This window comes from Malus sylvestris, chromosome 4 (assembly GCF_916048215.2).
Source record: "Malus sylvestris chromosome 4, drMalSylv7.2, whole genome shotgun sequence".
Lineage (NCBI taxonomy): Eukaryota > Viridiplantae > Streptophyta > Magnoliopsida > Rosales > Rosaceae > Malus > Malus sylvestris.
Window position 1 is genome coordinate 27,939,633 of NC_062263.1, and position 26,324 is coordinate 27,965,956.

The 26,324-nt window shown below is 40.3% G+C and overlaps 1 protein-coding gene and 1 pseudogene across 1 annotated transcript in view; one reads left to right on the forward strand and one right to left on the reverse strand.

Moving 5' to 3' along the window:
- The window catches only part of LOC126619033 (kinesin-like protein KIN-14S), a 43,275-nt gene that overhangs the window by 10,557 nt on the left and 6,394 nt on the right, over positions 1 to 26,324 (forward strand). The window lies entirely within an intron of this gene.
- LOC126619637 (dihydrolipoyllysine-residue acetyltransferase component 4 of pyruvate dehydrogenase complex, chloroplastic-like) lies at positions 12,424 to 18,984 on the reverse strand (annotated as a pseudogene).

A 26,324-nucleotide genomic window follows, 5' to 3' on the forward strand; every position in this document is an offset into this window, starting at 1 on the left:
TGTGAAGTAATCAACTGCAATGATTACATAACAAACCTTGCCATTCCTCGTAGGTATTGGGCCGATCAAATTAAATGCACACTAGGTGAAGAGCCAAGGGCTGATTATAAAAGTGAGATGCTCAAGAGGGGAGTGAGGAATAGTTGCATAGCGTTGGCATTTGTCACATGAGTGGGATATTTTGATGGCACCTTGGTGGAGTGTTGACCAGTAATACCCTTGGTGAAAAGCCTTGTGTGCTAGAGACCGAGATCCAGCATGATTTCCACAAACTCCCTCATGTATCTCTCAAAGGACAATTTTTGCCTTAGCATGCGTAACACACGTTAAGTATGGCAAGTTAAATCCTCGCTTGTAGAGTTAGTCACTAATGATCAGGTAGCAGGTAAACTTGTATCGAATCTGCTTAGCTTGGACTTTATTATTTGGGAGGGTGCCATGAGCAAGGAATTTATAAATCGGGGTGATCCAACTATCCCTCTGTTGTAAGGTGCACACTTCCACGGCCATGGTGCTTGGTGCTACTAATAATTCAACATGAATTTTTCTTCCAATCTTGTCTTCCACTGCTGGGGCGAGGCAAACCAAGGCGTTTATATGACTGTTTGCCGCTCGATAAACTTGGGTGTTCTGGTGGTGGAAGTGCTTGAGCAAAAGTTGTGTTTGCGCAAGATATGTTGCCATTGAGCTATCATTAGCATCAAAGTTGTGTTAACCACCCATTGAGAGTCATTGAAGATGTCAATTTGTTTAACTTCAATGTGTTAGGCAAAACATAAGCCTGCTAGAAGGGCTTTATACTCGACCTTATAGTTTAACGCCTTGAATTTGAAACGAAGAGCATACTCCATCACCACTTTGTCGGGCATAGTAAGGACTAGTCCTGTTTCACAACCCTGTCAGTTGGATGAGCCATCAACATATAGAGTCCGTACTAGGAATGTTGGTTCTACTTTCCAAGCTTTCGAGCGTAACGAAGCCATTGTTTTAGGTATAGGAGAAATGTCAATAAGATATGTGAATTCGGTGATGAAATCTGCAACTGCTTGGCCCTTTTCAGCTGGCTTTGGTTGGTAGGAGATGTCAAACTCACCCAACGCTATCGCCCACTTGACCATTCATCCTGAAGTGCCATTACTCTGGAGTATTTGTCGAAGTGGATGATTGGTAAGCATGATGATGGAGTATGCTTGGAAGTAGGGGTGAAGTTTTCGAGCAAACATGACCAATGCTAAAGCTAATTTCTCAATGTTGGAGTATCGTGTCTTTGCATCTTGTAAGGCCTTACTAGCGTAGTAGACAGGTTGTTCGACACTACCATCCATTCGAATGAGAACGAAAATGATTGCTGAAGCCGAAACAGATAGATAGATAATGAGAATGTCACCAACTTCAGGTTTGAAAAGTATGGGGCTTTACTCATGTATTCGTTGAGGTTCTTGAATGCCTCGTCACATTCATCAGTCCATGTAATGCAGTTTTTACTTCCCTTAAGTGTTTTGAAGAAATAGGCACATATATCTGTAACCTTAGAGATGAACCTGGTCAAGGCTATTACCGTGCCAGTAAGGCTTTAGATGTTTTTTGAAGTTACTGGTTCTTTCATGTCAAGGATTGCTTTGATCTTCTTGGGGTTAGCTTCAATGCCTCGTTGGATAATCATGAAGCCCAAGAATTTGCCAGAGCCCACGTCGAAGGCACATTTGTTGGGGTTCAACCTCATTTGATACCGTTTTAGGATGGTGAAGGTTTCAAACAGGTTGGTGATGTGTGGGTCAGCATGTTTTCTCTTGACTAGCATATCGTCAACATAAACTTCCATGCTCTTCCCAATCTGTTCGGCGAACATTAAATTGACTAGTTTCTGATAAGTCGCCCCTACATTCTTTAGGCCGAAGGGCATGACTTTATATAAATATAGTCCCCTGTCAGTAGTGAAGGCTGTGTGTTCTTGGTTCAGATGGTTCATGAGGATTTGGTTATATCCTGAGTAAGCATCCATGAAGCTCAAGAGTTCACACTCTGCCGTTGAGTCGATAAGTCTATCAATGAGAGGAAGGGGAAAGCTATTATTCGAGCATCATTGTTTTTAGTTCAGTGTAGTCGACATACATTCTCCACAAGATCTTTTGAAGCATAAGACTTTTCTTGGTCAGATTTTTCTTAACAATGACAACATTTGCTACCCACGTTGGATAATTGACTTAACGGACAAAGCCTATGTCTTTGAGTTTTTCAACTTCTGCCTTCATTGCCTCGTATCGTTCAACTTCATAAGATTTTCACTTTTGTCTCACTAGCTTGGTCTTGCGATCAATACTCTAGCGATGACAGATGATATAGGGAGAGATGTTTGGCATGTCCTCATATGACCATGCGAAGACCTCGGTGTTCTCTTGCAAAAAAGGAGATCAATGCCAACCGAATTGGTGGTGACAAGGTGGTATCAATCTTCACTATGCGATCAGGATAATCTTTTGAGATAAAGACATTCTCTAATTCTTCAGCAGGTTGTGCTTATTGCGTGAAAGAGTCATCTCGTGAATCGTCTGGTTGACCGTTGCCATCACAAAAAGCCAAGTTGGCTTCATCTAAGATGGTCTTTATAACTTGGCCATGTATAAAGAGGGTTTCCTTGGGTACATGTAAATGTTATTGCTTGATGGAAGTGTTGTAGCATGATCGTGCTCTAAGTTGATTTCATCTGATGTAACCATTGCCAAAAGGTGTTGGAAATTTCATCAACAACTTATGTGTGGATACCAAAGGCTTAAGATCATTGATGCCTATGCACCCAAAGATGACATTGTACGCTGTCGGGCAGTCGACCACAAGGAAATTAGTGGTAATAGTAGCTGTGTAAGGGCCTAAACCAATGGTGAGTGGTAAGTGTATGTTCCCCAAATGTTGCACGATATCACCATAGAATCTTATCAGGGGAGTAATTAAGGGATCGAGCAAATGTTTAGTTACATTAAGTGCCCTGAAAGTTTCGGTGAACATGATATTGACCGAACCATATGTGTCTACAAGGATCCGTCGCACATCAAAATTGGCTATGTGAGCCTCTACAATCAGTGGGTGGTTGTAAGGGTAAATGATATATCTTTCCTTCTCAGGGTAGAAACATATTGGATCCCAATTAGGCTTTTGATACTTGTCTCCCCTGATGTCTTCCACGTGAAACACTTGGTGGCCAGGCCTCAAAGTTCGTTCATTGTTTTTCATGGCTCTGTTGGAAGATTCAGATAGGGGTGTGCCACCGTTTATAGAATATAACACGTTCACTTGGCGTTGGTCGTGGTTATCCCTTGAAGGGTGAAGAAGGAATTGATTAATTTTTCGTTCATGTGCTAAAGCTTCAATGTGGTCATGGAGGGTAATACATTTTTCGCTGTCATGGCCGTTATACTCATGGTAACAACAAAACATGCACATGTTCTTCGTGGACTTATAATCTAGTTGCCTCGACTTTGGCTTTGGTACCAAGTAAATTATACTGGGGTAAATAGCCGCGCATATGGCATTCAAGGGTATGTATGTCTCATACATTGGGGTAAGGCTTGTCTTGACCTGTGCTTGGCCCAATGTATTGACTACCTGAGGGCAGGCATTATTGTAGTGATACCCCTGGTTATCGCTATAGTGTCCCTTACTCTTCTTACTAAAATGAAATTGTTGAGGATGAAAATCCTTCATCTTGCCCAGAGATTGATATGTCTGTTGTCCTGGCGAAACGTTAGGTAAGGCAAAGAGAGATGCCACAACCGTTTGGAAGGTTGAGGTCTTCTCACTTGGTTGGATATGGCTTCCATTTCCCACTTGTTGGTAAGGAATAGTTGTAGGGGGATTCCCTTGGTATGTCTTTGTTTCGGCAGATACATGGTTGTAAGTCTGTGCCATCACCTCAGAGTAAGTCTTCCAAGTGTTGGCGTTGATCATATACTTGAAGAAATAGTCATGTAGGCTCGCCGTGAAGGCTTTGAGGGTAATCTTGTCATCTACTTTAGCGCAGCAAGAATACTCATGGCTGAAGCTGCCGGCATACTTACGTAATGACTCGTCTGGCTTCTGGCGAATAGTGTACAAGTCATCTGCAGAGTGCAAGTGATCGGTCTGAAAAATGTGTTGGGGTGCGTTTGATACGTGGGACGGGACGGGACGGGACGGAACGGAACGAGACGTTCCGTCCAGCGTTTGGTACACCAAAAATGGGTGGAACGCGCTATTCCACGGGACAGAAATTGGGTGTTTTTACGTCCCACCTCCCCCTGGAACGGGTTGTTCCATGTATGTGGAACATAAAATTCCACTGTCTACCCTCCATCTCTCTCCCGCAGCCTCCCTTTCCCGTAGCTTCGCTACCCTCTCTCTCTCCTGTAGCCTCCTCCGCCACCACAAACCCAGCAACCCAAATGATTTGTTACCCAAACGTAGCTTATTACCCAGCAACCCAAATGAATTCGAGCTCAATTTCGGGCTTTCCGGGCTGAGTCGGAGACGAATCTGCCGAAATACCGGTGAAACAGACCGAAACGTAGTCGATAAATTGGTTTTGAAAATAAATTGGGAATAAATTTAGTCCCCTCGCTCTCAATGTCACCCATTGAAGCAGGTTTTCGCACTCTGCAGCTAAACAATGGGTTTGGGCGGGACGACCTTGCAAACCCTGAAGCTCGCCCCAATTCCTCCACCTTCATTTTCATCTTTTTTCCGCTCCGTTTTCCCAAACCTTTCTCTGCTGCCATAGCCGCAGACAAAGACTTCCAATTCCTCCGCCCTTCTTCGTCAGAGGCCTTTCAGCCCCGACCGCACAGGCAACTGCCACCGCATCCCCAAAAGAAACAAGCCCAAATGAAAAGGGTTCGATCATTTCACAACCCTATTTGTAGTTTGAATAAATTGGAGCTTAATTTTTTATTTTTCTGGTTAATATATTGTGTTTTTCTTTGCGGGGAGATGCAGGTGTAAAGCAGCAATGGAAAGCAGCGATAGACTTCAAATGGATAAGGGACAGCAAGGGTAAGTCAGTCATTTAATCCAGTTTCGTTCTGTTCCATCTTGCCAGTACCAAACATGATATGAATCTTTGTTTCGTCCCATCCCGTCCCGTCTGCGTACCGAACGCTACCTTGAGAAACAAACAGAGAAACAAACAGCTTCATTAAGTGCTCAAATAAATCTACCGTCTCAGGTGGAAGGCGGCAATACCAGTTTAGAGCTCTGCCAAAAAGGGTGAAGGGGAAATAAAGACAACGTTCTTCATCAGTATGCATCTGGTATATCATGGTGGACTAAAAAAGGTTAAGGTGTTTAATCGGATCCTCCATTCTAGTATATAGTTGTAAGCCGAGTATCAGCAGCTCCACTAATGGAAGGAAGGCTCACCTAACCCACACTTTATCCAAATAATATAAAACCCGATCAAGGTATCCCAAAAACCAGGGTTGAGTTGCCCAAGCGCATATCCAATAAGAGATAGCATCTGTTGCAACTATAGGTGCAATGGTAGCTTTACCTCTTAGGTCACTAGTATTGGGGTGTAGAACATAACGTGACCCTTGGGCAGCTCAGTGAGCAATTCTTCATAATGCACCAAGCACATTCCTACACCATGAGGTATGCTACATGACTGCCTTAGGACCTCAAGCTGCTCTTTGCTAGCTAACAATTTTTTATCTAAATGGTCCGTTGTGAACTCAAAGCGAAAGATGGGTATGACGTCAAGAGCAACCCCCTCACCCACTGACATGAAGGAGGAATAACCAAAATTGGCTAAGGTTACATCCCTAGACCTACACTCCTCACTTATCCCTTCATCGGAAGCTTCGGGAGAAAAACGTGTAATGCATGTTTGACGATTATGAAGATCATCCAACGTTTCTTTTGTACAAGACTCTAACAAAGGCCCTGAAGACTCTGACATTGCAAGCTCAAACCTAGAGCTAGAGCTAGGGGAGCCCTCTTCACTAGGACCTCCAGGCTCTGACATCTACAACAAACAGAAGCAAACTCTATCACTATGTGAAGATCGAAACCTAAGAATTTCTTAGGGCATGAGGAAAAGCTCAACTAGTTCATCATGTTCTTAGCCAAATGCAAGAATACTCAAACAATTCAACAAGAATGAACGCATTTGATCTAGTGGAGAAGACTACCAACTTGAAGATGGTGTCAAGCACTACCGGAATCCCTCTCAACTAGAGAGCACTCTATCTTCAAGAAAAATCACTACAAAAGGAGCAAATGAAAGCAATGTAAATAGTGGAAACTTATCCTTCTTATAGAGTTCAACATGGCCAAAGAAATTCAAATTCAAACCATGACAAAGCTCCATATGTAAAGCCTTGAGACTTCCACAATTCAAATTTCCAGTTGCCAAAAAAATAAAAAATAAAAAATAAAAAAAAAGCGGAAACCAGCAGCTTCAACACAAATAGAAGGCAACTACAAATTTCAAAAGCTTCACACACTCTTGATCATGATAGTGTGAAGCAAAATCAATTTATGGTGCCTAACAAAACCTTCAACACAAAGGAGGTAACTACAAATGTCAAAAGCTTCACACACTCTTGATCAAGATAGTGTGAAACAAAATTAATTTTTGGTTGATGAGTCCATACTATACCATATATTTTACCCTAATCTTACTATTAATTTATTGGTTATTTTGGTAGAATTTTGATATTTTGTTATATATTTCCAATGTAGGACATTCGACTTCCTCTGGAGCAAAAAGTGATCAAACGGATGAATTTTGGAGTGATTCAAATTGGAGGATGTTCGTGTGCCTTTCAAGATGATTGTATCAAAATTCCAGATTTTTCTACCAGGCCGTTTGACCGTGGCAATAAAATAAAGACCCAGCGCGCAGCTTTCCCAGATTGACGTTTCTGGATATTTTGGGTATTTTGAAGGTCAAAATGGCATATTTTGAGGAATATTCCTTTTTGAGGATTTGTAGGGGATGTCTTCAGCTTTCAAAAGAGATCTTTTGGGACCAAATCAGAGTTGATTTGGTCAGTCAAAAGTGTGATTTTCTGATAAGTCCGAATTTTAGTTTAAATAGGAAACCTTTTATTTTCTGTTTTATTATTTTATTATGTTTCCTAGTTTTATTCTAAGACCTTTTCTAGGAATGATTTTATTTTGTAGTAGTATAACGAAGGCTTTTTAGCCATTAGAGAAAAGGAAGAGACGCACACATCAATTGGGAGAATGCACTGGTTTGTATTTTCAAGGTGTTTTCTATCCTTTTTCTATTTCAATAAAATTCATTTTGTTTTATGGTTGTTCATAACTAGTTTCGTTTGCTAGGGCGATGCCTTGAGCCTTAGCATGAATATGTAATTTTTATTTAATTGCTTATGATATTATGCATGTTTACTTTGAATTATTAATTCATAGGTAATTGGTAAAACTACATAAGATTGTTAAGGGGAAATTCAAAATCAACCTCTTCCAAACTTCGTTTTCAAATAATTAATTAAGATTTGGTATTTACATAAATTATTCATTCAATCCTTGCGGAAACGACCTTACTTGAGCTGCTATACTACGATAACCTTGTACTCTTGCAAGTATTTTTATGTGTTTTTATCCCTACTTTTGCAGGTGGTAAAAATCCCTATCAATGGTGACCAATTAAAAGCTTCATCTACAAAACTTCAACATAAAAGCTTACAAGCTTCAACATAAAAGCTTCACTAGGGCTGGGTTCGGTTTTAAACGGTTCAGTTTAATGGTGTCCAATTTTTTCGGTTTGGTTTCGGTTTTTTCATGAATTTTTTTTTAATATCTAGAGCTTGAAGCACATTTTTTTTTCCGCATTCGGTTGCAAATTTACCCTTTCTCTCCGCACTTCGCAGATCCAGAGCCCTCTCAAGCAGAGATGAAGGTGGTCGCTGCATACTTGTTGGTTGTGTTAGGCGGCAAGACCACCACAGTTGGTGGAGGTGGTGTTGTTGCAGTTGCTGCAACTGGTTGTGGTGGTGGTGCTGCTGCTGCCTTTGCTGCAACTGAGGCAAAGAAAGAGGAGAACCAAGCAAATAATGATATCAGGGGAGAAAAAAAAAAGAAAAGGAAAAAAATGGGTAGGACTCTCACAACACAAAAATCAAACAAATCTGCAATACGAACCATAACAACAACCCATAAATTTACACCAAAAATTCAGATTCCCTCCATAGAATTTACTCTTAAAAAAAACCATAAATCGACAAAATAAACAAGAGAGGTTGGAGATCTTACCCTGGAGTAAGAAGATCGAGAAACAGAGAGAAAAAAATGGAGAAATTGGAGGCATGGACATGGAGGGAGAGAGTCTGGAGGCACAAGGGACGAGAGGGGAATGAAAACTAAAAAAGGTATGGCTGCTACCACTAGTGGCTAGGGTTTTGTTGATTTCTAATTCCACAAAAGACTATAGATTTCAATCTTTATAAATACTTTAATCTTACAATTATAACAAAACAAGACCCGTTGCCAAGTTGGTTTCAGTGAAACCTTTCAACCTGAAAAGCTTGGGTTCGAACCCTCAAGTCTCCAAGGTTTCAGATATTTTTTTAATTTTTATGATTTTTATAATTAAAATATTATAAAAAATAATTCAATATATATATATATATATATCAGTTCGGTTCGGTTCAGTTCGATTTCCAAACCTGAAAAATCGAAACTGAACCAGCCATATTCAGTTCGGTTCGGTTTGGTTTGATAGTTTTCGGTTTGGTTTTTTTCGGCCTCGGTCCGGTTCAGTTCTCGGTTTTCAGTTTTTTTAACCCACCCCTAAGCTTCACCTACAAGCTTCAACATAAAAACTTCACCTACAAAGCTTCAACCTAAAAGCTTCACCTACAAAGCTTCAACACAAAACTTTAACTATCCAAGCTATGTTCAAACTAAAACCTACATCAATAAACCTACACTAGTCAAACCACAACCATAACTTTTACCTATTAAACTATTTTCCAAACACATACTTTTGCTACAAATATCCAAAAAAAAAAAGCAAAAAAGAAAAAATTCAGAGACACAAACCTTTGCTTTGCAGTGGGAGGAGTAGAGAGATAATTGAGAATCAATGGGGAAGCTGGCTGGGGCACGGCAAGATTTGGTATTGGGTACACTCATGGGTTGATCTTGGGCTTAACAAAATGAGGCTGTGCCTCGGGCCAAAACAAAAAAGCAGTAGCCCAAAAGGGTGCTGACCTTGGGCTTCACATAAAATGAGAGTTGGGCAGGACCTAGCAAATAAAAAAAAAAAGAACAACACAGCAATCGACAAGGGCACCGGTCTTGGGCTTGGCAACTAAACAAAAAAATCAAAGAGAAAAAGGGCACTGACCTCCTCTTCTTTGGCCTAATAACCTTCATAAAAAAATAAAAATAAAAATAAAAATAAACATATAAAGAAGGGGTTTTGGGCTACCACTTAAAAAAGAAAAAGGTGAAGTTTTGTTACTTTGAAAGCTTGGCTACTAGCAAGACACCTCATTCGGCAACTCTCATCAACCAGAGACTTGGAAGACTCCTACTATATGCTACTATACATCGGTACTCGGAAGTTTCGCAACTACTTAGGGACTTAGATCTTTTAAGTCCCCAACCGAGAAGCTTTCCTCACTCAGGAAATTAAGGGATCACTATTTCAACCGAAAGACTTCACCCATAAAGCTTTAACATACAAACTTTAAAAAAATATATTCAAAAGCTTAGTGAAGTATGCCTTAGTGTATTTAACACAATACACTGAATGAAATAAAGTTTATTCATTGATATCTCCAAGAAATTACAGATATGTGCATACACATGAATCAAAACAAACAAACAAGAGGGAGCCTTCACAAAGGTTGCTCATGTGAAGCCTCAGCACTTGGCAGAACCCTAAAAAGATGAGGCACAAGAGGTTGATCATTTGGAGCTTCAGTACTTGGTAAAGCTCCAGATGACAAAGGCAATAGGTGCCTTTGGAATTAACTCACACACCTCCGATGATCACTTCGAATTCAACTTTCGGATTCTTGCAGTAGGTCAAGCTTTCTTTTCATGCTCGTGGAGTAATTATTTGCAAGCATGTGCAACTATTTATTTTCATACTTGAGCTTTATGATCTCTTGTCTGAAACTTGCCACCTTAGTCATCAATGATTCAACTTGGCAGGTTCAAGCAGGTTGGCGCTAGCCCATAATGAACACAAAGCCCGCACACTAAACACTGAAAGCCAGAGAGTCTTGAACATCCACCTCATCGAACCGTTTGAAGAGTATCATGTTATCCCTGTGAGTGAGAAGATTTTTAGCCACCACCGTAGCAGTTATGTCATTCTTCATCACAGAGTCCCCAATGGTAAGATGACCATTAGGGGATAAAAAAGATGGGTGCCATATGTCTTGAGGAGACATGTCTGCATCTTCCACAAAATTCAAGTCAAAACAACAGTCAGTATGTTGATGCACAAAACCGGAGGTCTTGGAACAACGTAAATCCGACCGTGAATCTGCATGAAATCTAAATAACACAAGATGTATCGTGGTTCACCCCAAGGTTTGGGCTACGTCCATACTGATTGTATTGTATTTATCTGAGAAGCAAGGGAGAGAGTGTGAGAGGGCCTAGGAATTGGCCTCCCCTAATTATGAGGGTGAGGGGTCCTTTTATAGAATAAGGAATCTTCACTTATTACATATTTTCCCCTTCCTTTATCACATAATTACATTTAAGTCCCCCGAGTATTTGTATGAGATCTAAATACGAGGCCCTAAATATGATATAAACAGTAGTCCCCCAAGTCTTCAGTCAAGAGAGTCTTTTGGTTAGAAACTTGAAATTCAGTCCATGTGTGGGCCGAAGTAACTAGATGCTGTCTTAAACTGATGCTCGATACGAGGCAGTGCTCAATCTGAAATGACGCTCAACTAGAAGTAGCACACGCTGCGAGGCTGCTCGGCTCGTGGCTTATGTTGCCTTGGTTGGCTCGGCTTGCGGCGTTTTGAAGGTGATGGAGTCCCTTTTATAGAATAAGAGCTCGCTCCTCAATACATGAATGATGGGTTAGAGTTGATGCTCGCAGCGAGGCGGTTGCTTAGTAGGCGGCGATGCTCTCTAATGGTGGTGAGGGAGTCCCTTTTATAGAATAAGGGCTCGTTCCTCAATACATAAGTGATGGGTTAGGAGTGATGCTTGCGACGAGGCGGTTACTTAACTGGCAACGTTGCTCTCTAATGATGGTGAGGGAGTCCCTTTTATAAAATAAGGGTTCGCTCCTCAGTACATGAATAATGGGTGCTCTCTAATGAAAGTGAGGGAGTCCCTTTTATAGAATAAGAGCTCGCTCCCAATACATAAGTAATGGGCTAAGTCCCCCAAGTATTTTGTATTTTTCATGAGGTCCAGTTGAGGCCCAATATATGGTACATAATGTAGTCCCCAAAGTCTTCGGTCAATAGAGTCTGTTGGCTGGAGACTTCAAATTGAATCCATGTATGGGTCGAAGTGGCTGTTGTTCAGAGGTGGTATTTGTATACCCTGCACTGAAGCTTTGTAGGTGAAGCTTTGCAAGTGAAGCTTTGAAGCTAGAGCTCTGTAAATGAAGCTTTCGAATCTGGAGCTTTTGTAAATGAAGCTTTTGAAGCTAGAGCTCTGTAAATGAAGCTTTTGAATCTGATTGACATGAGTGATGCTCATGGATGTTGTCATGAGTGATGCTCATGAATGTTTATGTATAAATTACATGAGTAATGCTCATATATAATTTGGAGTACTGGGCGTACTTTTGATCACTTGGTTGATGGCATGAAGGAGAGTACAGGTTGTACATTTCATCACCTGGTTGGTGGCATGAATGGCTAGTTACCAAATGATATTAGAGTACAGGTTGTACATTTCATCACCTGGTTGGTGGTAATAACGGCAGGTTGCCGAATAATTTTTGGAGTACTGGGTGTACTTTTGATCACCTGGTTGGTGATAATAGCGGTGGGTTGCCGAATAATTTTGGAAGTACTGGGCGTACTTTTGATCACTTGGTTGGTGCTATTTTGGGCTTATGGGTCTTCGCCCTCCACACAACATGCCAGCCCATTTATTTTGGGCTTTGCCTTTTTTTTTTTTTTTTTTTTTTTTTTACCCTCTGATGGGGTTTATACAGATGTATTCGAAAGATAATAAAAATAAATTACATCATACAAAACAAGAAAAGTAAATCACATCATTCTGGTGGGGTGTTTATTCCTTGCTTTTGCTTTCTCTTTTGCTTTCTGTTGGTAGCGTTCGTTGGCTTGGATGGTTTTTAAGAGACTGGGAGTAATAGCTGCTTTCAGATCTGAATTCAAATGAGCTGGCTTGCTGGCCCATCATCATCATGGTTGTGGACTGCACCACCCCACTATGCATCACATTAATATTATCTGCTTTTGCTTTATCTCAATGGTAGCCATGCTTTCTGCTTTCCTTGTCGTAAGCATCCGCCAGGTAAACCACCGCATCCACCTTGGCATAGTAATCTTTCCATTTCTGGGATAGCAAATACAAATCCAACTTATCAGCATCCTGCAGAATAGGGGTTATGAGTCCTTCAATGATTGCCACAGCAACAACAATGTTTATGCTGCTGTTATACAAAAAGCTCTTCCCGTCTTTGCAGCTCGCATTCACAACCGGGTGCTGAGCAAGCGCCATAACAACTGCCTTGGCCAACAATGCAGTCATTGTCACACCCTTTGGTTTCACCTTCTCATAAAGGGCGTCGATTGCGTCACTATTAATCGGGTAGCCGACCCGGAAAGTTGGCACCAAGAGACTTCGATCATGTTATTCGAAACAGCAGCCTGCATCGTGGTAAATGGCACCACGGTTGAGCCGGGAAGCAGAGGCGGGGCTGCAGTAGAAGGCTTGGGTAGAGCAATGGCCACTGGAATGGGCTCAATGGCGACGGGTTTAACAGGCTTGACAATTCCAGCGGCTGCCTTCACGTCAGCAGCGTAATTCGGCCAAAAAAGGCCGATGCCCACCACGGAAGCAATTTCAACCTTGTGCTGCTTAGCTAGCTTCTTAGCAAAATGAATGGCCACGCTCTTTTTGGCAGTGTAAGTAGGAGTAGCAGATGGAGCAGGTTGGGTAATTGCAGGGGTGGGAGTGGCAGTAGCAGAAGGAAGCGTGGGCGTAACAGTTGGGGATGAAGAAGACGATGTGGATTTGGCTTTTTCCTTAGCCTCGGCGACTTCCTCTTCAATCTCAGCGAAAAGCCCGATGGCGGCGCCGATGGGGGCGATCTCAGAGAGAGATCTGGCCCTTGATGTTTTCAGAAGACCAAAACTGAGTGATGAGAGAGAGATGAGTGATTTTGAGATCTGGATCTTTTCTGTTTCTGGGTTTTTGCAAATTTTTGCAGATTCACGACTGAGATGAAAAAATGAAAGAGAACCGACACAACTTTTCGTATCGATTCCCACAGACGGCGCCAAATGTTGATGCACAAAACCGGAGGTTTTGGAACAACGTAAATCCGACCGTGAATCTGCATGAAATCTAAATAACACAAGATGTATCGTGGTTCACCCCAAGGTGTGGGCTACGTCCACACTGATTGTATTGTATTTCTCTGATAAGCAAGGGAGAGAGTGTGAGAGGGCCTAGGAATTGGCCTCCCCTAATTATGAGGGTGAGGGGTCCTTTTATAGAATAAGGACTCTTCACTTATTACATATTTTCCCTTTCCTTTATCACATAATTACATTTAAGTCCCCCGAGTATTTGTACGAGATCTAAATACGAGGCCCTAAATATGGTATAAACAATAATCCCCCAAGTCTTCAGTCAAGAGAGTCTTTTGGCTGGAGACTTGAAATTCAGTCCTTGTGTGGGCCGAAGTAACTAGATGTTGTCTTGAACTGATGCTCGATACGAGACAGTGCTCAATCTGAAATGACGCTCAACTAGAAGTAGCACACGTTGCGAGGCTGCTCGACTCGTGGCTTATGTTGTCTTGGTTGGCTCGGCTTGCGGCGTTTTGAAGGTGAGGGAGTCCCTTTTATAGAATAAGGGATTGCTCCTCAATACATGAATGATGGGCTAGAGTTGATGCTCGCGGCGAGGCGGTTGCTCAGTAGGCGGCGATGCTCTCTAATGGTGGTAAGAGAGTCCCTTTGATAGAATAAGGGCTCGTTCCTCAATACATAAGTGATGGGTTAGGAGTGATGCTTGCGACGAGGCGGTTGCTTAGCTGGCAGTGTTGCTCTCTGAGAAACGAGGGAGAGAGTGTGAGAGGGCCTAGGAATTGGCCTCCCCTAATTGTGAGGGTGAGGGGTCCTTTTATAGAATAAGGACTCTTCATTTATTACATATTTGCCCCTTCCTCTATCACATAATTACATTTAAGTCCCCTGAGTATTTGTACGAGATCTAAATACGAGGCCCTAAATATGGTATAAACAAGGTGGGCAAGCCATTTTTAGAAATGATGAAGGAAAAATGAGGTCCAATAAATCTCAAAAGTACAAAAATCAAAGGGGAAATTTCTACAAGCAGTAACTTTCTAAGCGTACTTCTTGAACATAATTGGTGCCCCTATAAAAGAAAGGGCAACATGGCCGCTTGTTCAAAAATCGAAGAGGCACCGCTCTCCGAATTTCGAGAGCCAGATTTTCCTAGATAAAATTTGTCGGCAATCTTCACACACAACATCAGCTTCTCGGATACCACGGGTAACTTTATCGAAGATCTTTGACAAAGTTAAGACGTGTGAATTTTGCAGTTCCAGCTACTCTACTATTACCCACAAGGGTAAAGGAATAACACCACTACTTGCTAATTAGGAAATCCTTATATATGTTGAATTTCGTCCTCCATGGCAAAGTAGACTTGCGAGAATGCCTAATTTTTCCTCATCTCCGAGAATGCATCTTCAACAAAGTATCTCGAAATACTATATTTTCTTCCTCCCCGAGAATACCTCCAAAACCAAGTCACCCAAAATGCTCAACTCATTTCCTCATCAAGAAAACTGTTCTTCAAGAGCAAAAGTATATCATATCATCATGGTCAAAAGCAAGAGTATCTCATATCATGATTTTTCCCTATCTTTTCCTTTGCCCTTGCTCCTACCTGCAAGACAATGAGAAAGAAAGCAATCAATCAGAACCTGAAATCAAACTTCCGATTTGGAACTGATTGCCCGGAACCTTTGCCTGGCTGCTTACCTAGCATTGCTCTCGAGTACTCATCTTCAACTATTGTCATGTCTCGAATTTCGTCGAAAAATACCTCAGAACAGTTGATGCGATATTGGCTCTGTACACTGAAGCTACCAAGCATGGATGAGTCGCTAAGAAATGATGTTCTGAAATACCATTCAAATGCAAAGGTTGCGCACCACTTCTGCTATGCAAAAGATTGAACCAGAATGATCAATGATAAGCTGGAACATGTCACTATAACATAACGTCCTTCCTGCAGAACCGTATAATCTAGACGAATGAGTCTAAGTCAACCTTCCTCGCTCGGAGACTTGGGGGACTCCTCCTATATGGTTTATATCGCACTTGACCAAGCTCGAAACTACAAGTAAGGCAAGTGAAAATGATACATCACCTTGGGGGAAAACATCAGGTAAAGATACCATTCTTGGATGGAGGACAAATACTTCCAGAGAAGATGACACACCTGCTTGGGGGAAAACTAAAGAACATACCATTTCTACTAAGGGACAGATAAGGCAAGTGAAAATGATACCACACTTCAGTACTTTGAAGTTTCGTGATTACTCAGTAGTTTGGATTTTGCAAGTCCCCAACACAGTGATGCGTCCTTGTCGAGATTAGGTTGTGTTCTGATGCAGCACAGGAAAGTCATCACCTATGCTTCCAGGCAGCTCAAAACTCAATAATGGGTAGAAGACGGGTAGGTATTTTTTTTATTTTATGTTTTTGTAATTTTAATTTTTTTTTAATTTGTTAATATTCAAGTGGGTCCATATTGACATGTGGCGCCCAGTTATTGTCTACGTGGGTGCCACATCATCAGTTAACAAAAGTTCTAACGGAAAACTTAACAGATGTATGAAAGTGCCCCAAAATTATAACTTTAGGTACCATACTGGGACGAAAAAAACTTCATGTACCAAATGTTGAAAACCAAGAAATTTCAGGGTAGTAAACTGATATTAACCGTAATTTATGATAAGATGTTTGAGCTATTGAGCTCCGATGAGATATATTTTGGAAAGATTATGTTCAGGATTTTTTGTGCTTACTTATTGGATATTCATACTTATGTGCCTTATGAAAGTGTCCCTGAATTATAACTTTAGGTACCAGACTGGGACGAAAAAAACTTGTTGTACCAAAGTTGAAAACGAAGAAATTTCAGGGTAGTAAACTAAGATTAACCCTAATTTATGATATAATGTTTGAACTATTGAGCTCCAATGAGATATATTTTGGAAAGATTATGTTCATGATTTTCTATGCTTACTTAGTGGATATTCATACATATGTGCCTTCAGGCGGGCGATGTAGTACCTTTGAGTGAATGATATATGTGCCTTCAGGCGGACGATGTAGTGCCTTTAGGCGGAAGATATATCTATGCATTTGGGCGGGCGATGTAGTGCCTTCGGGCGATTGTGATACCACTACTAAGCACACTATATACGATATATGTTTTATGAAGGTTTTATGGCATGCTAGGGTTTTTGAAAAACCTATTACTTATTATGCTATATGAGCTTTCTAAAACTGGGGGTTAGTACGTTGAAGAATAACTGTTTTAGTATTACATATATATAAACTTGGTCCACTCATGTTTTGTTTGCGCTCCCTTTAGGACCTAAAATGAGGCATACAATCCGAGCTACGAGGCATTCCCATATCAGTGAATTTGTGTCCTCTCTGCGTAGGACATCTCCTGTAATCGCACTTTCCAATATTCCTTCTGCTTGTTTTTCGTATTGGTAGTATGCTCTGAACATGTCATGCATTATCACTTTTAAATTATTGGCAGTTGATTGTTATATTTTGTTTTGTTAAGGTTTTTACTTGAATACTATTTTGCGTGGTTACGTGCGAAAATTATATGCATGTTTTACATGTTCTCAGCATATGCATTCATTAAATGGCTTGCGTCATCCTCGGGTGTCGGCCAACACGTGACCATCTCGTTGTCCTTCGGACAGCGGGATCAGGGCATGTCAAGTGGAGGCGTCGACTGCTAGTCATTTAGGAATCGAGGCTTCTGGATCACTTCCAGCCAGGCGTTTGCCCAAGGATCCATTCCTGCTAGAGCTTGAAAGAGTGCTCTACACCGACCGAGAAGGAGGACCGTGACGGCTGAGCTGAGCGCCTGACCTACTATTGTCGACCTAGTCTTTTTCCCTATAGCTCGGCAGACAATTTGATTGGCAAAGTACGAAAGAGTTAGAAATGAACAAGTAGAAGTGAGTTCGTTCAGATCAGGGACAAGTATTGAGAGACCATGCAATTTACTTTTTAGAAGGTCGACCGCTCGTAAATAGGAATCGATTAGGATAACAATAATGGAAATTTCTCTAGAAGACAAAGAAGTGATGACCACTAACTGAAGCTCATCTTTCTCGGAGATGGGGATCTACCTAGACCAGTCAACTATAAAGAAAAAAAAAGGGAATTGTATTTAAGTTAGAAAACTCATAACAGACCACGAGACACGTCGGATAAGGGCAAGGCGAGGGTCGACTTTGAAAAATCGGCGTGGGTTATGACACGATGAAGGAAAGGTTGCAAAGGCAACCGAACGCCAGATTTGAAAAACTCAGCAGAAAATGGCACCCAACCGTGTGGCGATTGGCTAGGTTTTTCCCCTACAATCGAGGCTCGGAAGATGACATTAAAAGGGATTATACCAATGTCTCAACTCTTCTAACCAGGCACCTGCGACCAAACCTGGGGGACTTGTAATGCGCAATGCTCGGATGCGATTGACATAGCACTCCAAGTCTTCTTCGCGATAACCGGAGGTAGACCCTTCCATAGGAACAGACGTAGTAATTCGTCAAGTCCACTATTGACGGTTGGGTTTATGGCCGATGAGGAGGAATAAATGACGACCCGATCAGAGGCTCATCGAGTGTCTCTGAAAAACTGACAAAATCGTTAGAGTTAGCCGTGTCGTTGCTAGCTGACTGTTCATAGTCATTGTCGACTTTGACAATTAAATCTTCAATTATGCCCCTATGACTTGCAACAGAACAATCAGAAAGATAATCGATGTAGGATTTATTTCTCATTGACCCAATCACTGAAAAAAAAATAAGGCATTAAATTAATACTAGCACCGAGATCACTTAAAGCACTTAAATCATAATTCTCAACATGCAAGAGATAGTGGCAGCTTACTGCACTGCATTGTTCCGTTAGAATCATTTTCTCGAAGTCCACATGTTTCTTCTTTTTTGTAGCAACACATCATTCAAAAATGGTAGGTTGATTTGAACATTCGTCAATGTTTGCATGAAGTCCTTCAATTACTGATCTTTGACCTTCGATTTAACCTCCCGGGGTATAGAAGCGAGGGATGATAAACACGATCAAGCACTGGTTTTGGTGCTACTTTTTGTTTGATAACTCATTCTTATTGAGCCTTTCAATATTATAAGCCCAGCAGTCCATTTGAATGCCATGTGAGAGCAGCAGACAGAAAGGAAAATGAAGGTTGTTGCTTTGTTCTCCATTTGTGCAATCATTCATCCATTACAGCACATCATCAACCTTTCTTTCCTTGTATCTTGGGCTCCGATTCTGCTTCAACCTGCTCCATAATCTCCCTTATCAGCTTCCCCTCAGAAGCGTACTTCAGAAGTTGGGTGCTGTCTGATTTGTTCTCCAATTGATTATGCAACACTCTAACCTGGCAGCCGAGCATGGATATACCACTGGTAAGAATATAAAGAAACTCTGGTCCGTGGGAAGGGAAGTTGTCTTTCGCAAATTCCCTGAAGTCATCATCTTCCATATAAAAAGAAAGGAGACTTCTCATTCTCAGTCATTCCACCGTTGCCACAAAAAAATGTCCCGTTTCAGGAAATTTGCGGAAAACAACTTCCCTTCCCTCGTACCGGAGTTTCTTTATATTCTTTCCGGCGGTATATCCATGCTCGGCAGCCAAGTTTTTGAGCTGGTAGAGCATTGCGGAGATCACTTGGAGAACAAATATGTCAGTGCTCAACTTTTGGAGTACTCTTCTGAAGAGAAAAAAATTCGGGAGATTATGGAGCGGGCTAAAGCAGAGTCAAAGCCCAAGGTAAGAATATAAAGAAAGGATGATGTGAAACGAATCCGGTGGTTTCTTATTTTTAATTAAGTAATGCTACTGGTTCATTAAACATATTTATTATACTTTTTTAAGTCGGCTGAATGTTATAGACGCAGTTTTGCTCTCTTGATTTTTTTTCTTCGTTTAGTACATTTTCAAAGTATATAGCAGCGTACATTTTCTTAAATTTACACAGTTAATATGATTTTAAAACCCGTAATAATGAGCGAGCACCTATACTAGTATCAATTATTTTTAATAAAATGTCCCACACGAACATATGCACATGTCCCACACAAACATATGCACATTTTTAATAAGATATCCTACAATTTGTGGTGACCCTTGCCTAATAGAGACTATGTTATGGGTAAAAAAGAGTAGTTTTTTCTTCTACAAGTCAAATTGTGTTTTCTCTACAAATCAAATCGCTGCAAAAAGAATGGGGCGTGACCCTTTCACACACATAAAATCGCAATTTGTCCGCAAAGGAAATAACGCCTTACATCTAACCTGCGTGTAGAAAATAAGGTGACGACTGAACCCAAGTGTCTTTTTACCCTTATTTCACCAAACCAGTGTGTTGCTACAATTTGTTCCAAATTTTTATGTGTTTGCCGATTTCTTTTTAATTGTTTTCATTAAAACGTTTTTCTTATTTTAAATTACAAATTCAATCTTTTGTGTGATTTTAACTCATTTTGCGCAGGTGGTAAAATCCTATGAAGATATTGACACCATTACCGGGGATTGTTTTTAAATAATCTGTGTTTTATCATATTCTTGGTTAATTATTTTCGTAAGTAGCTTTTTATTAAATCATTATTCTTATTTTCTTATCGCAGTGAGCAGAATTTAGATGGTTAACACTCATTCACAGGAGATAGCACTTGAACCGTTTGATGCAAAACCTGAACGGGCACTTAGGTAGAGATGCAAGGACAGTAATTTGGCGTGGCAACCTTCCCTCCAGAGGACTTTCCTAAACCATTTGTATGCTGATTTTTCGGAGGAAACAATGGCGACCACTCAGAGAATCATTGGAAGCCAATGCAAAAGATGTCCCGAGCTGTATTGTGTATCCGGAACATGAGAAAGGCGATGTTTTCGAGATCAAGTATCATATTCTCGATATTACTTTTCATGGGCTGTAGAACGAGGATGCAAATATGCACATCACAGAACTTTATGTGGGATGCAAGAATATTTTGATCAGGGGTTTTCGGTTGAAACTATCAAGCTTCGTCTTTTTTTGTTCACTCTAAAGGAGAAGGTCACCCTTCCGACCGGAGGTTCTTCGTCTTCTAAGTCAGCTAAGGAGGCGTTTGAATTATTTGACATGATGGCCAATGAATCTTAACAATGGGCAACAAAGAATTAACAAGAAAAAGGGTATTTTCGAGATGTCAGTGGGATCTCCACACATGTCTGCACAAATTGAGAAGATGGAAAAGAAATTTGATGCAAATTTCGACTTGATTATGTAGCAAATTTTTGCACCTACATAGCAGCGACCACCTGCGACAGCAGCTTGTATAATTTGGAGAAATTTTTCATTGTGATCGGAACACGGAGGATATATTATGTGTTTTTATATGAGTAGTGGACAATTTTATTTTTTAAGTTATTAACTTTTTAACATACATATCATACCATTTGTATAGTGACACATGATGTACCATCCTGTGTACCGGTCATATTGAAAAATGGGACACTTTGGATGCGGTCCCTAGCTATCAATATTCTTTGATTGAAACCTTGTTAGTTTTTAGTTTTTGATTGAGGTCCCTAACATTAATGTAATAATGTAAGTTACTATATTTTTTAATTAAAAATTAAAAATTGAAATTTGTAATTGTTTATATTAATGAGATTTTAAATAAAACCCATAATTTATGGGATTAAAAATAATAAAATATAAATTATACTCTCTATTATATTGTGTGTGTGTGTGTTTATACATATATGGATGGGTACATTAACCAAAATTAACAAAAAAAGTTATTGTACCAAAACATGGATACATTCTCAAATCAACGAAAAAGAATGTACCCATATAAGTTTAAACATGGATTAAAAAATTTGAATGGATTTTATATTAAAAAAAAGGTACATTTTACATATAACAAATTGATATATTTGAGAATGGGCACATTTAAGATTAAAAAAATTGAAAAATTATATGAATGGGTACATTTAAGATTAAAAAATTGAGAATCTTTTTATATATAAAAAAAAAAACTAATAGGTACATGTGAACACGAAAATTTCCTGAAACGAAAGAGATAAGAACAACGTGTACAAAATAATATTTGTATTTGATGATTTTGGGTTACAATCTCTCTCTATTTTGATCATCTGATTCGATCTCCGTAAGGTATTGATTTGTGGATGTTTCGTTGATCCAAGGGTCGTCGAGGCTTGATCTTGGATGAACTGTTGGAAGTTTCTTCAAGGGGCCGTGGGCTTGATCTTTGAAGGTGGATTTGAGCGGATCTTCAAGGAGCCGTTGGGGCTTGATCTTGAGGATGAGTGTTTCTTCAAGGGCCGTTAAGGCTTGATCTTGAATAACGGTGATGAACGGATCTTCAAGGGCTTTTGGGCTTAATCTTGAAGAACGGTTGGATGTGTGGATTTGTTGATGTTGTTGATCCAAGGGCCGTCGGGGCTTGATCTTGGAAGAACGATGAACGAAGAACGAAGAACGCTTTCTTCAAGAGCCGTCAGGGCTTGATCTTGAGTTGGTGATTGTTGATCCAAGGGCCGTCGGGACTTGATCTTGGAAGAACGATGAACGAAGAACGAAGAACACTTTCTTCAAGGGCCGTCGGGGCTTGATCTTGAATTAGTGATTGTTAATCCAAGGGTCGTCGGGGCTTGATCTTGGAAGAACGATGAACAAAGAACACTTTCTTCAAGGGCCGTCGGGGCTTGATCTTGAATTGGTGATTGTTAATCCAAGGGTCGTCGGGGCTTGATCTTGGAAGAACGATGAACGAAGAACGAAAAATACTTTCTTCAAGGGCCGTCGGGGCTTGATCTTGAATTAGTGATTGTTAATCCAAGGGCCGTCAGGGCTTGATCTTGGAAGAACGATGGACGAAGAACGAAGAACGCTTTCTTGATTCTTCGGGAACCTGGATGCTTGAGAGCTTCAGAGTTTTAGAGTTTCAGAGCTTCAAGGTTTTTTTTGCCTAATATGAATTCCTCCCTCAAATGAATGAAATTGGCTTCTATTTATAGAATTTTCCAAGGCCTAATTTTGAATATAATATTCCAGATGAAATAAGTCGTTTCTGCCAGGTGTTGACACGTGTCCTGTTTGATGACTTTTCCGATGATTCTCGATTTTTTTGTTTAGACACACGCTACGTGTAAAATTTATGTAATACATGAACGCTGAAACTTTGATTTATCGGTCAACATTTATTTACCGAAATTTCGATGTCTACAGTACAAACTTAATTTAATTTAATTTTTTATTATTTTGGAAATGTTTGATTTGAAAATTAATTAGAAGTTTAATAGAGGTGTGAGTATTAAACCCTAAATTAATTACTAATTTTTATATTAAAAAATTATATAATAAACATGTAAATTCATTATCACATTAATGCTAGGGACTTGAATCAAAATTTGAGAACTAATAAGATCTTAGTCAATGAACAGTAAAAACTAGGGACCGGATACTAATTTTTCCTTGAAAAATTTCTCTATAATCTGCAGCATGCGTACTCGCACTCATGATATACTGGGTTGCGCACATAAGGATGCTTATCTCGAGCTTGTGGAGGAACATGTTAACATGCTGAATAATTATGGGATGCCCTAGAATGACCTTGATACAAACCATTACAATCTGGGATGGAGGGATCATCCTAATTTCAAGTGGGTTGGAAACCAACAAGTTAAACCATTTCAGCAGTCCTAAAAACCTGCTGCGCCACCCAAACAGACCTTAGAAGACCAACTCGCTATTAGCATGTTAACGTGCCTAATCTAGAGAAGCAATTTAGGCAATTAGCGAGTCGGATTTCTGAAAGGTAAAAAGGCAAACTTCCCAGCCAAACCGTGCCTAATCCAGGGAATCAGCAGAATACAGCGCAATGAGGTCTTTACGTTGTTGAAAAAGTTATGACAACCGTGAAGATGACCAAACCGATGAGAAGACAAAGAGACAGCACAACCAGCTGCACAACAGCCAATTGTCGAGCCCATTACCACCAAAACCAGTGCCTGAGCGTGTTTATGATCCCCCGCTTCCATACCCCGAGAAGTTAAAATCGAAGGTCAAAGATCAGCAATTGAAGGACTTCATGCAAACATTAACAAATGTTCAAACCAATCTACCATTGTTGGATGCTATAAACATGATTACTTCATATGAAAGTTTTTTTTTTAAGGACATGTTACAAACAAGAAGAAACTTGTGAACTTCGTGAAAGTGATTCTAACGCAACAATGCAGTGTAGTTTTTTACTCCACCTAATGCTATCGAAAAAGAAAAATCTAGAGAGTTTCACTATCTTTTGCAAATTGGGTATTTCTAATTTTAAACATGTTTTAAGTGATCTAGGTGCTAATATTAATGTAATGCCTTATTCTGTTTTTAGTGATTGGGTTTGTTCTTGAGGAAGGGTCTACCTCTAACTATCGCGAAGAAGACTTTGAGCACCATGCCAACCCGGTAACCCTCAACAAAATAGGAGATGTAGGCTTGCCTAACGCATTCGAGGGGTTCGCATTAGAAGTCCCCAGGTTCGGTCGCAGGTGCCTGGTACTTAAAAGAGTTTAGAGATTGCATAGCATCGTTTTTAATGTCATCCTCCGAGCCCCGTTCTCAGGGAAGACACCTAGCCGATAGCCACATGGTTGGCTACCCTTTTTTGATGTGCCTTTCAAATCTGACGTTCGGTTCCTTCCACCATCGTGTCATAACCCACGTCGATTTTTCAAAGTCGACACTCGCCTTGCCCTTATCCGACACTACGATAAACTATGGAACAGTCCTAACCAGGATAGATTATGCCACGTGCTCAGCTCTTGCCTACTATTTGTAAACAGCTCCAAAATCTCCTGAATACAAATTGGTCGCTGATAAATTTGTTCTCCAAGTGATCTCTGTGACACTCTATCAGTACCAGCTCAATAACTCGGCAACCGAGCATGGATATACCACCAGTAAAAATATTAAGAGACTCCGGTCCATACGAAAGGAAGTTGTCCTCTCACAAATTTTTTGAAAGAAACATTATTATTATTATTATTATTATTATTTGTGACGATGGTGGAATGAATGAGAGTGAGAAGTCTCCCTTCTTTTTATATGGAACTTATTCTCATTCACTATCATTCTACTGTCGTCACAAAAAATTTCTGATTTAGGAAATTTACGAAAAACAACTTCCTTTTCCACGGACCGGAGTTTTCTTTATATTTGTATTGGTGGTCTATCCATGGACATAGGGAGGTAAGGCCTAGTATGGGCACATGCCCCCTCTCATCCTTTTTTTTTTCATTACAAATTATTCAATTAATCATTCCCATTTTTTTTGCTTTGCAGATTATTCAATTAATCATATTAAAATAGTGAAAATCATCTTTTAGTTTTTAAATGCCCCTCTGTCTTGTATATTTTTCTCACGCACTAATGTCTAAATCTTGTTGAGTTGCATGTATTTGGTTAATTAGTACAACTAAGCATTAGATTGTCAACAATTAAAGACAAAATTAGACAATAGAGTAATAAAATTAGGTATTTTGTAATTAACTTTTTCAACATTTGTACAATGTGATGACCCATCCCAATTTATTATATAATTTTCTCCTCGAGCGTGTAAAGTGATGAATATGCCCTCGTTGGCTAAGTGACGTGGATGTGTCTATGCAGTTTTAAATTATTATTTTCGTTGTTGTAATTAAATCGTACTCGACATCGTGAGTGCGTTGAAGCGAGTTAGAACCGAATTAGAGCCGTAACGAAAAAGTTACGATTATTTAGGTGCGTAAATGGGCAAATCGTGGACCAATTATATGGGCTCCTATTTCTTTTAGCCCAATCAGATAATTTGTTTTTCTTCTTTTGGGCCAATTAAAATTAGCTCTCTCTCTTAGCCAATCAGAACACACACACACACACACACACACACACACTCACTCTTCCTTCTCTCTCTCCTTCTCGAGACTTCCTCTTCCTTCTTCTTCTTGCACCCTAGGCACCCCCAGCTCACTTACACCTTGAATCAACACGGATCGAACTGGAAATCACCACCATCACTATCCTTTCGACTTCACGAACCTAGTGATACCGTCAATTTTCAAGTTGGTAAGTTGTAACTCGTTAACTCGCAAGATCCGACGAGTAGCAAAGTTTCTCCAATGCGATCCCAGTAAGATTAAAAGGTTTTAGGACTTGGAAAGGTTCCCGCGCAACTTCCCTAGCACTCTAAAGTAGGTTTGAGGTTGCGTTGACGTTGGATCACACAGTTTCGAGGAACTCCAGTTTTGGCCGAAGCTGTCGAGGGATTTTTTGACCATTTTTCGTTGGATTTTGGACTTCTAATAGGTACTAATGTGTTCTACTCTTCAAGACCTTCAAATCCATATAAATTTCATGGATTTTGGTTGAGAAATAAAGTAGATATTAAGTTTTGAAAATTTTCCAGAAACCGACTAACCAGACGGTGGCCGGCGGAGATGGATGGCAGAGTCCGGCGAGGTCCACCGAAGAAGAAGAAGAATATTCCATCAAAGTTAACAGAATATCCTAACGGAGTCAGGTAACACCGTTAGAATTTAACGGAATATTCTGCTATTTTAATGGAATATCCCTAACGGCATTAGGGTTTCTGTCCCATGTGCCAGGCACGCGCCCGCGCGTGGCCGATGCGTGAGGGCGCATCTAACATCCAAATATTTTTCTAAAAATATGGGGGTGTTTTGTCGAGTAGATCATGTTGGTATATTCAAACACCTCATTTGAGCAACGTATGAGGAATTAATCCTAGGCTTTGTTTATGTGCTATCGAATTAACATTAAA